Consider the following 12,400-nt stretch of genomic DNA (forward strand, 5'->3'; position numbering starts at 1 on the left):
GGTTGCAGAATACACATTCTTCTCCTCAGCACATGGCTTGTTCTTAAGGTTATGCCATATGTTAAGGCACAATAACAAGTCTTAAAATATTCAATAATTGAAATAATATAAAGCATCTTCTCTGACCACAATGGAATAAAAATAGAAATCACTAACAAGAGGAACTTTGGGAAATATATGGAAATTATATAAAAACACATGGAAAAAATTAAACACATGGAAAAAATTATACACAAACGCATGGAAATTAAACAAAATACTCCTGAATAACCACTGGGTAAATTTTTAAAAATTGAGAACAAAACTGAAAAATTTCATGAAACAAATGATAATGGAAAAACAACATATCAAAACCTGTGGGATACAGTGAAAGCAGTACTAAGATGGAAATTTATAGTTACAAATCCCTACACCAAAACAGAAGAAAAACTTCAAAAAACAAGTTAATGATGCATCTTCAAGGACTAGAAAAGCAAGAGCAAACTGAACCCAAATTTAGTAGGAAAAAATAATAAACATCAGTGCAAATCAATGAATTTGAAAAGAAGGAAATGATACAAAAGATCAATGATCAAAAAGTTGGGCTCTTGAAATGATGATCAAAATTGACCAGCATTCAGTCAATCAAATAAAGAAAAAGAGAGAGAAGACCCAAATAAATAAAATCAGAAATGTTAATGAGACATTACAGAAATTCAAAGGACCATTAGTGGTAACTATGAGCAACTGCACGTCAACAAATTGGAAAATCTACAATAAAAGGATAAATTCCTAGACACATACAACATAACAAAATTAAATCATAAAGAAATCCAAAACCTGAACAGACCAGTAGATAAATATTCTGTGGTAGGTGATTGGGCTAAGCAAGCCTGTCGCTTCAAGACCTTATTTAATGAAGCACCAAGAATTCTATGAAGAATTAATCAGAACTTCATACATATCACATCAAGTTAAAACACTGCAGCACAACAAAGGAAACAGTCAACAAAGTGAAGAGATAACCCACAGAATGGAAGAAAATTAACAACCAGAAAGAGCTCAAACAACTCTGCAGAGTGTTTTTTGTTTTTGTTTTTCAACATACAGGTGCTCAGAAGATGTTACTTGAGTAAAATGCAACTTAATTTAAGTGAAATGCAATTTAATGTAAATAAAGAAATACCCAGGCGATCTGAAACCTTGCAAGTATAGAGACAGAAACCAGCATCCAAAAAGAGAGAGATAATTAAATATGTGAGTTTGAATTTTGACCTTGGGTTAAAAGCTGTGCACTCTCTGAATGTGGACTGTGCTTGGCCTTCAAAAGTCTATTGTAGTCATAAAGGGGAAAAAATCTTGGCAGTGACTCTCTTCTGCCTGAGTGAGTACAAGTCATCAACATTGCATTATCTGAGAAGCCTATCCTTCCCCTTTGACTGGTTTTGATGGCAAGCAACTGTTGCTTCCAACACTGTTGGTTACATTTGTACATCACTTCAGGAAAAGATAAATCAGTCCAGGAGATTTTATTGCAGCACTATTCACAATAGCAAAGAGTTGGAACCAACCCAAATGTCCAACAATGATAGACTGGATTAAGAAAATGTGGCACATATACACCATGGAATAATATGCAGCCATAAAAAATGATGAGTTCATATCCTTTGTAGGGACATGGATGAAACTGGAAAACATCATTCTCAGTAAACTATCGCAAGGACAAAAAACCAAACACCACATGTTCTCACTCATAGGTAGGAATTGAACAATGAGAACTCAAGGACACAGGAAGAGGAACATCACACTCCGAGGACTGTTGTGGGGTGGGGGAGGGGGAGGGACAGCATTAGGAGATATACCTAACGCTAAATGACGAGTTAATGGGTGCAGCAAAACATGGCACATGGATACATATGTAACAAACCTGCACATTGTGTACATGTACCCTAAAACCTAAAGTATAATAATAAAAAAAATTAAAAAATAAATAAATAAAAATAAAAGCACAGACTCTGAAGTCTGTGTTTTGATTCTGAACTATGCCACTTATTTAATATGAGATCTTGAGGGAAACCATTAACTTCACAAAATCTCCATTCCCAACCTGTGAGATGATAAGGATAGCATCTACCTCATAAGTTTTTGAAGGCAAATGAGACAGCCTATGTTAAAGATGCTTTCTATGTTGAAAGTCTTATGCAAATGTTAGTTATTGTTACCCTTTGGATAACCCAGTTGATTAGGGATTTGGAAGAATATTTCTGAGCTCTGAAGTGTGATAGCAACACTTTTCTGTGAGACTTCAAAGAAGACAAGAGGGATTTGAAGTTGAACAAAGATAAATACCACACAAAGAAGTTTAAAAATATCATTTCTGATGGAAAGGAAAACAAATTGACTGGCTATGTTAATCTTCATTAGTAGTATCTACTAATTAATATATATTTTAATTAAACAGGGTAGTTTTCATGGCAAAGAGCAACCTATTCTTTTAATTCACTTTGCTTAATTCCTATTGCCATATGAAGACCAATTTATTGTAAGTATCAAACATCTCTGTCAGACACTGGGAAAACAGGTAATGGATAGAAGGATAATTCTTTCCACTTGATCGAATACTTCCAATGAATAGTCCCTTTTCCTCTTGAAATAATCACTGAGAATTGTTGGGATTTTCCTACTTACCATGCACAAAGTCCTTGATGGGCTTACTGAGAGATAATACTTGCCTTCTTCCTGGAACAAGACGGAAAAAAAAAAAAAAAAAAAAAAAGACTCTTCCCCAGCTCCCCCACCACAAAAATGCATGCCACAGTGATAAAAGTAATTTCACCTGAACAGAGATTTTATTCCTCCCCTGCCTTCCTTAAGAGTATTCGCAAGCAAGTAAATGATTGCTGGAGCTAGAAAGGTTAGTGTTTGGGGAAGTTGCTGTAAGTATATAAGCAAAGCAAACCAAAGTTTTATTCCTTTCCCTCTCTTCTCCACTATATCATTTTTAAAACTCCATTAATTCTGTATAATGCAAGTTTCTTAGCTGCTGTCAGTTCTTTGGAATCTGTACCTGCCTACCTTTTCCAAGTCCTAGCAATTCCCCACTTTACCTTGCTAAAGCCAAACTGGACTATCTGCTATTTCCCAAAGAAGTTGCCCCTTTGTCTGTGACTTTGTTCATGTTGCCCCTTTGCCGGGAATGTGGCCTAGGGCTCTCACTTTCTACTGAAAGAACTTCTTTTTGTCTTGCAAGTCAATAACGTGGAGACTGCCTCTTCATGAAACCCTCCTCTAAACCACCTTTCCTGGCCCTCCAGCAGAGAGTTGGATGTTTTCTATTCTATACTCATTAAGTGTCTACCAAATTCACTTTTGAGGCATTTATTATATATAGTTAAGCTATTATCTATAGTTAAGTTATTGCTGATGTGTCTGTCTTTCCCACAAGACAGTCTTTGAACTCAAGAAAAGATTATGTCCTTTATACTTAGATCTATAGCATCCAGCACACAGTAAAATCTTCACATTTAATAGTTTTCAGTGAATGCGTAGTTCAGTGGTTGGCAAATGCTTTCTGCAAAGGACCACATAGTAACTGCTTTAGGCTTCACGAGACATTTGGTCTCTAGCAACTCTGGCATTATTAATTACTCAAGTCTGCCAAACTCTCTCATGGTAGAGCAAAAGCAGTCATAGGCAGTAAAAACAAATACGACTGTGTTTCCATAAAACTTTGTTTATAAACACAGGTGGTAGGTCATATTTGGCCCATGGGCTATAGTTGTCTAATCTCTGAAAAACTAAAAGACTGTGTGAATGAGAAAGCCCTAGAAAGTTGTTCTCACAAAGAGGACTGCCAAGCCCAAGAGAAATCAAATGATGTAAGGACAGAAAATGAAAACAAATCCCTTTGAATATAAATGAAAGGAAAGGAGTAGCACAAAAGCATTCGGCTGTCCTCATGCTGGAAACGTGGAATAATCTAGGTTAACAGGCATGCAACTGCGAAAGTGCAGATCCATCCACAGTCTTATGAAGGCCATCATCAACTGTTTGCTACTGCTGTACCCTAGTTATTAAACTTTTTAATTCACAGATTAAGAGTACCAACAAAGACAGTGCAATGGATTTCCCCATAAGGTGCATTTTTTTCTCCATATTGCATGAGAGCAAAACACAAGGGAAGATGCTAGCTATGCAGGGCATGATTGTCTATTCCATAGGATTGAAGCAATAGAGATCGAAATTCCAGTCTAGGTATGAGTTATAGGTGAGGTGACACTTTGGCAGAGTTCTGAGAAAGATAATTTGAATATGTCACCCTGATATTAAAATGCACAAGCAACCTAGATGGCATCAAGCATTTATTTTCAATTCTAAACCAGTGTACCAGGCTAACATCATTGGATGGGAGGCACATAAATAGTTTAATAATCTTTTACCTTAAGACATAATTCTGGTATATATATTTTTTCTTCTTCATATTTTTTTTTAGGGAATTTTGTGAGGCATAAGAAGGACAATCAGATAAGAAAATGCAGTATAGTGGTTCCAATCACTCAAACGAAAACTGTAAAAGAGTGTTCACTTAAATTTATAGCACACATTCAAATGGGGATCCAAACTTTCAGATATATTTCCAAATGCAGACGACACAGATAAAATGTTGGAGTGATGCCTGATCCCACATAATTCCCTACTCTGGAAGGCAAAACATCTGATACTGCTACAAATGCAAGAGCCAAACTGTCCTGCTTGAAGCAGTGACATCATTACCAGCAGCACCACCTGGCTACTGTGGAATGGAGTGGGACCGCGTGAGAAGGGGTATTCAAAAAATGGAGTTACACAAGCTTAAAATGACTATGGCCATAAAACAAGCTAAGCATATTTACTGCCTTTTCAGGAGGAAAGTGTCTAAGCACACCCAGTCATTGTGTGTATGTTTCCAGCATCCACACCTCCCCTTTTCTTTCTTTCTCTAAAAAAGTGTCTCCGACTTTTGAAGGAATTGGACCGAGATGTGTAATACATGAAATGCCAATTCACAACAAGTGATCAGTGTCCAATAGAAAAAAAATTTGTGACATGGCCTTTTTTGTGTAATTGCCTTCAGAGCATATATTCTGAAGTGCCCTGAAAGGACTGATGCTTTCTCTATCTCTAGCCTTGTGTGATAAAGTCAGATCTAACTGTCTCATGGAGCACAAGCCATGCAAACCGCCTTACTTAAATGGATTTCCTTCATTGGAAGGTTGCTGTGATAAATCACTGAGAACCTAACAATAAACTTTTTGCCAAAATTTTCAGGATTGTTAGCCCAATACACATGAACCTGAAATTTTTTCACTTTGGCACTATAGACACAGCAAAACAAAGCTTTGTGAATCATTTAATCCTATTTTCTTCTGCAATGAAAAGTAATTCTACTGGTCAAAGCTATGAAAATATCATGAGTCCATTTTACTGTTGAGATAAAATAGAGTTCAGCTTTGCTTAAGAACCTCTTAATCCCGTTAATAAGCCCTATGTCCCTGCTTCAGTTATGGGTCCTTAATTTTTTGTTTGTACACTATTTATGTCAGGAGTCTTAATTTAAGATGCTTTCATGGGTCAAACAGATAACGAAAAAGGATAAGGTAAGATGCGTAGTAAAGTACTGAAGAATCAGTGAACCAGATATGGAATCTCCACTAAACTCCAACAAAATCTTGCTATACAAGAATCTGTGCAAGTATTACCAGCTATTTTGAATTTCAGAAAACTTTTCAAAACCACAATGAGGTGAATGAAAGTGGTACCATCTCACACCAGTAAGAACAGCTATTATCGAAAAGTGGAAAACACAACAGATGCTGATGAGGCTGCAGAGAAAAGGGAACACTTATACACTGTTGGTGGAAATGTAAGTTAGTTCAGCCACAGTGAAAAGCAGTCTGGTAATTTCTCAAAAAACATAAAACAGAACTACCATTAAACCCAGCAATGCCATTACTAGGTATATACCCAAAGGAATGTAAATCATTCCACCATAAAGACACATGCATGTGTATGTTCATCACAACACTATTCACAATAGCAAAGACATGGAATCAAACTAGATGACCATCAACAGAGGACTGTATAAAGAAAATGTGGTACATACACACCATGGAATACTATGCGCCCATAAAAAATAATTAAATCATATCCTTTGCAGCAACATGGATAGATGTAGAGGCCATAATCCAAAACAAATCAATGGAGGAACAGAAAACTAAATACAACATGTTCTCACTTATAAGTGGGAGCTAAATGATGAGAACACATGGGCACACAGAGGGGGACAACAGACACCAGGCCTACCTGAGGGTGGAAGGTGGGAGGAGGAAGAGGATCAGGAAAAATAACTAATGGGTACTAGGCTTAATATCTGGGCGATGAAATAATCTGTAAAACAAACCCCTGTGATGTGAATTTATCTATGTAACAAACCTGCCCATATACCCCCAGACTTAAAAAAATAAGTCAAAAATGAAATAAAAAATGTTTATTGAGTATCTCAGGTGCTACGAGTGTGAGGTTCAGATTCAAAGTGTAGGTAGGAGAACAAGGCAAACATTGGAATGGTTGATAATACAAAGCCAGTGAAGAGGAAGAACATCTACTAGAGAAAGTATTTGCCACACAGTTAAATGTGATAAAGTGATCTTTCTTGGACAATCTTAAAAGAGAAGGCTTTGAGCATGCTTGATATATACAAGTAACAATACACAAGATGAGGAGGAAATGGTAGAAAATGCAAAGGGAGTTTTGCAGAGTGAGAGAATTTACATTCTTGATCAAGCAAAGTTTGTCATAAGAAGTAAATGCGTTTGGCTGAAGATGTAGGTAAAATTCACACTGTAAAGGACTTTGAATACATGGCTAAGGAGTTACAACTTTTTATGAGTCAGTGGGACACAAGCAAAGATTCTGAAGTGGGAACATATTTTTGGAAGGTTTTTTTCTTAAGTAGGAAAGAAGCTAGATAAAATTTTAAAAGCTGTTAAAAAGATGGGTAGTAAAGTATTGAAGAATCAGTGAACCAAGAAATTCTTACAGGAATTAAGACCTGAAATAATAGGAATTTTAAGAGACAAGGACAGATGCAAATTAATATTGCAGGATGACTTCATGGAACTTGTGGACAGGAGTGCAATGCAAGCGAAATAATGTCTAAAAAGATGTTTATGTGCTAAGTGAAAGAAGCCTGACAGAAGAGGACAAATACTGTGTATTCCACTTATTTGAGGTTCCTAGAATGGTCAATTTCATAGAAATGGAAAGCAGAATAATGGTTAACAGGAACGGGAGAAAGGGAGGAATGAAAAGTTGGTATTTAATTGGTACAGAGTTTTAATTTTTGTTGATAAAAAGTTTTGGAGATGTATGTGAATAATCGGTTTGTCTCCTGAATGAACTGGGATTATTTCTCTTGTGTAGCTAGATTTCTTATTAGCTACAACCTAATTGAAAAGGGAAATACAGATGTACTAGAGAAACTTGGGGTTAACTTTTTTCTTTTTTAAAAATTTCAACTTTTATTTTGGATACACAGGTTACATGTGCAGATTTGTTACACAGGAATATGTGTGGTGCTCAGGTTTGGAGTATGGATCTTGTCACCGTGGTGACAAGTACCCAATCATCATAGTACCCAACAGGTGGTCTTTTAGCCCCCTCTCCCCACATACACACTCCCTAGTAGTCCACAGTGCCTATTGTTCCTATATTTATGTGCATGTGTGCTCAATTCTTACCTTAGGTCAATGCTTAGGTCCTTCTTCCTCAACTTTTTGGAATACTTACAGTAGGAATGGTACCAGTTCTTCTTTGTACATCTGGTAGAATTTGGCTGTGAATCTGTCTGGTCCTCAGCTTTTTTGGTTGGTACACTATGACTAATTCAATTTCAGAGCTCATTTTTGGTCTGTTCAGGGATTCAGTTTCTTTCTGGTTCTGGCTTAGGAGGGTGTATGTATCCAGGAATTTATCCATCTCTCTTAGACTTTCTAGTTTGTGTGAATAGAGGTGTTCATCATATTTTCTGATGGTTATAAGTATGTCTGTGTTGTCAGTGGTAATATCCCTTTGTCATTTCTAATTGTGTTTATTTGGAACTTCTTTACTTTCTTATTAGTCTAGCTAGTGGTCTATCTATTTTATTACTTTTTTCAAAAAAACAACTCCTGAATTTTGACTTTGTGAATGGTTTTTCAGGTTTCAATTTCCTTCAGTTTAGCTCTACTGTTTGTTCTTTCTTACCTTCTGCTAGCTTTGGGGTTGGTTTGTTCTTCGTTCTCTAATTCTTTTGGTTGTAATGTTAGGTTGTTAAATTCAGATCTTTCTAACTTTTTGATGCAGGTTTTTAGTGCTAGTAATTTTCCTCTTAACACTGCCTTCGCTGTGTCCCAGAAATTCTGGTATGTTGTATCTTTGCTCTCATTAATTTCAAAGAACTTCTTAATTTCTGCCTTAATTTCATAATTTACCCAAAAGTTATTCAGTAGCAGGTTATTTAATTTCCATGTAATTGTATGGTATTGAGTGATTTTCTTAGTCTTAATTTCTAATTGTATTGTGCTGTGGTTTGAGAAAGTGGTTGGTATGATTTCAGTTCTTTTGCATTTGCTGAGGGTTGTTTTATATCATTTCTGTGATGGATTTTAGAGTATGTGCCATGTGGCAATGAGAAAAATATATTAGGTCATTAAAAGTAAAGGCAAAAACAGCAATTACTTTTGCACCAATCTGATAGATTGTGTTGCTTTGGGGTGGAGAGTTCTGTTTCTGTAGAGGTCTGTCAGGTTAATAGACTGATCAAGTCCTGAGTTCAGTCCCTGAATATCGTTGTTAATTTGCTGCCTCAATGATCCGTTTAATTCAATCAGTGAGGGGTTGAAGTCTCCCACTATTATTGTAGTCTCTTTGAAGTTCTCTAAGAACTTGCTTTATGAATCTGGGTGCTCCTATGTTGGGTACATACATATTTAGGATAGTTAAGTCTTCTTGTTGAATTGAATCCTTTATCATTATGTAATGCCCTTGTCTTTTTTTATCTTTGTTGGTTTAAAGTCTGTTTCATCTAAAATTAGGATTCCAACCCCTGCCTTTGTCTGTTTTCCATTTGCTTGGTAGATTTTTCTCCATTCCCCTATTTTGAGCCTGTGGGTGTCATGGCATGACAGATGAGTCTCTTGAACACAGCATACCATGGGGTCTTGGTTCTCTATCGAGCTTGCCACTATGTACCTTTTAATTGGGGGCATTTAGCCCATTTACAGTCGAGGTTAGTATTGATATGTGTGGATCTGATTCTGTCATCATGATGTTAGCTGGTTATTATGCAGACTTCTTTGTGTGGTTTCTTTATAGTGTCACTGGTCAGTATACTTCACGTGTTTTTGTAGTAGCTAGTATCAGTCTTTCCTTTCCATATTCAGTGCTTCCTTCAGGAGGTCTTGTAAGGCAGGCCTGGTGGTAAGAAATTCCCTTAGCATTTGCTTGTCTGAAAAGGATCTTACTTCTCCTTTGCTTATAAAGCTTAGTTTGGCCAGATATAAAATTCTTGGTTGGGATTTCCTTTCTTTACAAATGTTGAGTATTGGTCCCCAATCTCTTCTGTCTTATAGTGTTTCTCATGAGAAATCTGCTATTAATCTGGTGGGCTACACTTTGTAGGTGACCTGACCTTTCTCTCTAGCTGCCTTTAACATTTTTTCTTTCATTTTGGCCTTGGAGAATCTGATGATCACGTTTCTTCAGAATGATCTTTTAGTGAATTAACTTACTGGGGTCTCTTTTCCTGAATTTGAATGCTGGCCTGTCTTGCTAGGTTGGGGAAGTTCTCATCGATGATATCCTGAAATATGTTTTCCAAGTTACTTCCATTCTCCCCATCTCTTTCAGGCATACCGATAAGTCATAGCTTTGATCATTTTACATAATCCCATATTTCTCAAAGGTTTCATTCATTCCTTTTTATTCTTTTTTCTTTATTCTTGTCTGACTTATTTCAGAAACCCAGTCTTTAAGCTCTCACATTCTTTCCTCAGCTTGGTCTCTTATGCTATTAATACTTGCAATTGCATTGTGAAATTCCTGTAGTGTGTTTTTCAGGTCTATCAGGTCATTTACATTCTTTTCTATACTGGCTATTTTGTCTGTCAGCTCTTGTATTGTTTTATTGCGATTTTTAGCTTCCTTGGATTGGGTTTCAACATACTCCTGCATCTTGTAATCTTCATTCCTAGCCATATTTTAAATTCTATTTCTGTCATTTTAGCCATCTCACCCCAGTTCAGAACCTTGCCAGAGAGCTAGTGTGGTCATTTGGAGGAAAGAAGGCACTCTGGCTTTTTGAGTTATCAGAGTTCTTGTGAGGGGGAAGGGGGTGGTTTGCTGTTCTTTATGCCTACTTTCACTTTGGAGGCAGTGTTGGCACAGGGATGGGGTGGTGGCAGGGGTGGGGCTGGCCAGCTCTGTGCCCACCTAGGCTTGTGCTATGGTGGCATGGCGGGGTGGAGTGCACTCATGCTGGCAGCAGTGGCAAGGCAGGGTGCATGCACACATGTGCGCTGGCGGGGCAAGAAAGACAAGATCCATTCATGTGGCATACACACATGCTGGCAAAGTGATGTGGGCAGGGGGCTCCTGGACCCAGAGGAAGTTGCAGCTGGGGGAGGAGGCAGGTGGCTGGTGCATGTCTGTGGGATTCACTCTGCTGGAGCTCTCTGCTGGTCAGGCACAATCCACCAGCACGGAAGCTATGATGTGGACCTCCAGGTCACCCAAGGCTGCACTGCAAACAGACACAGCCAGGCTGGAGCCCCAGGAGAGGGTACAGACCATGGGTTTCTCAGGTCACATCATTCTGGCTGATGGGCAAAACCATTCTGCAGAATTCAGGTCTGACACTTTTCCCAGGACTAAAGTCTCCTATGGGAGCAAGTTGAGCTTGGGGGATGGGCATCCCTGGCCATGCTTCACTACAGATGTTCCTGTACTAAACCCTCTGGGCTCCACACTGGCTGTAGTGCTGCCCCACCACTTCTCTGAGCAGCTCTCCCTGCCAACTTAAGTGTCTATGGTGGTAAAGGTGTCTCCTCCTCCAGGATTCCAGAGGCCCATGGCAAGGCTGGGTTGCTCCTTGACAGTTTACCTCACCTGTTCCCCATGATTCTTTGGGGACCAGGAACAAGTCCTGATGCATGGTTGCCCCAATCAGGGTTCCCAGCTTCCTCCCCCTTCAGCCCAGCCTCTGTGTCTTCCCTCCAGCCACCCCCAGTGCCATCCCTCTGAAGATCTCTTAGGAGTGCACCAATCATCCCAGTCCCTCAGTGGCAGCTGCTCTACCTGGCTACATCTAGTTGGCCACCTTGCCCAGCTCAACAGTTTTTAAACTTATGACATGGAAATTTAACACTTACAGATAGATGGATTAGTTACCCTTTATTTAAATCTTTCCTGGACCTTTATTTTTGGTCGAAGTAGGAAACAATCTAGTCTCTGAATTCCTGAATAAATCTAAAGCCTTTACCAATACCATAGGTTATGACTGAAAGGGACAACTGGTCAAGGAGCTGCTACATAAAACTTTGGCCACTTGGCATGCTGCTACTCAAGTATTTGTGTTGCCCTTTGCCCATAACTGATTCTATTGATGGGGATTGCACTAAGAGATGCTAAGACATTACTTAGCATCTCTTCCCTGGGCAGAATATTTGGCTTTTATTGCAAATCATTTTCTCTTCATGTTTTGATACATTTCCACTTGTTTACAATTTATTATGCTTCATTGGACTCCACAAATATATTTTTAACGACGTAACTGTGTACCATTACTCAGGATTGCTGGCATCTCAGAGACAAGTTAATTTTTGCACTGTGACAGTGATTATGAATTTGGCTAAGTCATTTCCAATGATGAATATTATCCCCCAAAGGATAAGTTTCCATTCTCTTACTTGTTATCAATCTGCCACCTCTCTGCTGACTACATTTCCCTTCTGTATTCTTTTCTTTTGGGCTCTCCCATGTTGGAATATGCATTTGTTTTTGTTTCTCCTCCTGGCCTGAGCTGCTATTTCCCCTACACATTCTCTTCCAGTAAGTCACACAGTTGTTACAAATACTGGATGCCTTCTAAAAGCACATACTTCATTACTCCATTCTCTCCTTCCAGCTCTGCTCAGTGTGACCCAGGCAGTTAAATGGAAGTCCACCATTGCAAACCATTTGGGATGCATAATCTTAAAAGAACTAGGAATCAGATGGCAAAAAGCTGTCATCTGAAAAACAAATCTACACAGGGAAGTTCTTGCCTATCAGCAAAGAACTCCTCATGCTGCAGACCACAGTTAGCAGGTAAATTTTTTTGCTTGTGCAAAATTTGAGCTGACTC

The sequence above is a fragment of the Nomascus leucogenys genome, chromosome 4, assembly GCF_006542625.1.
Source record: "Nomascus leucogenys isolate Asia chromosome 4, Asia_NLE_v1, whole genome shotgun sequence".
Lineage (NCBI taxonomy): Eukaryota > Metazoa > Chordata > Mammalia > Primates > Hylobatidae > Nomascus > Nomascus leucogenys.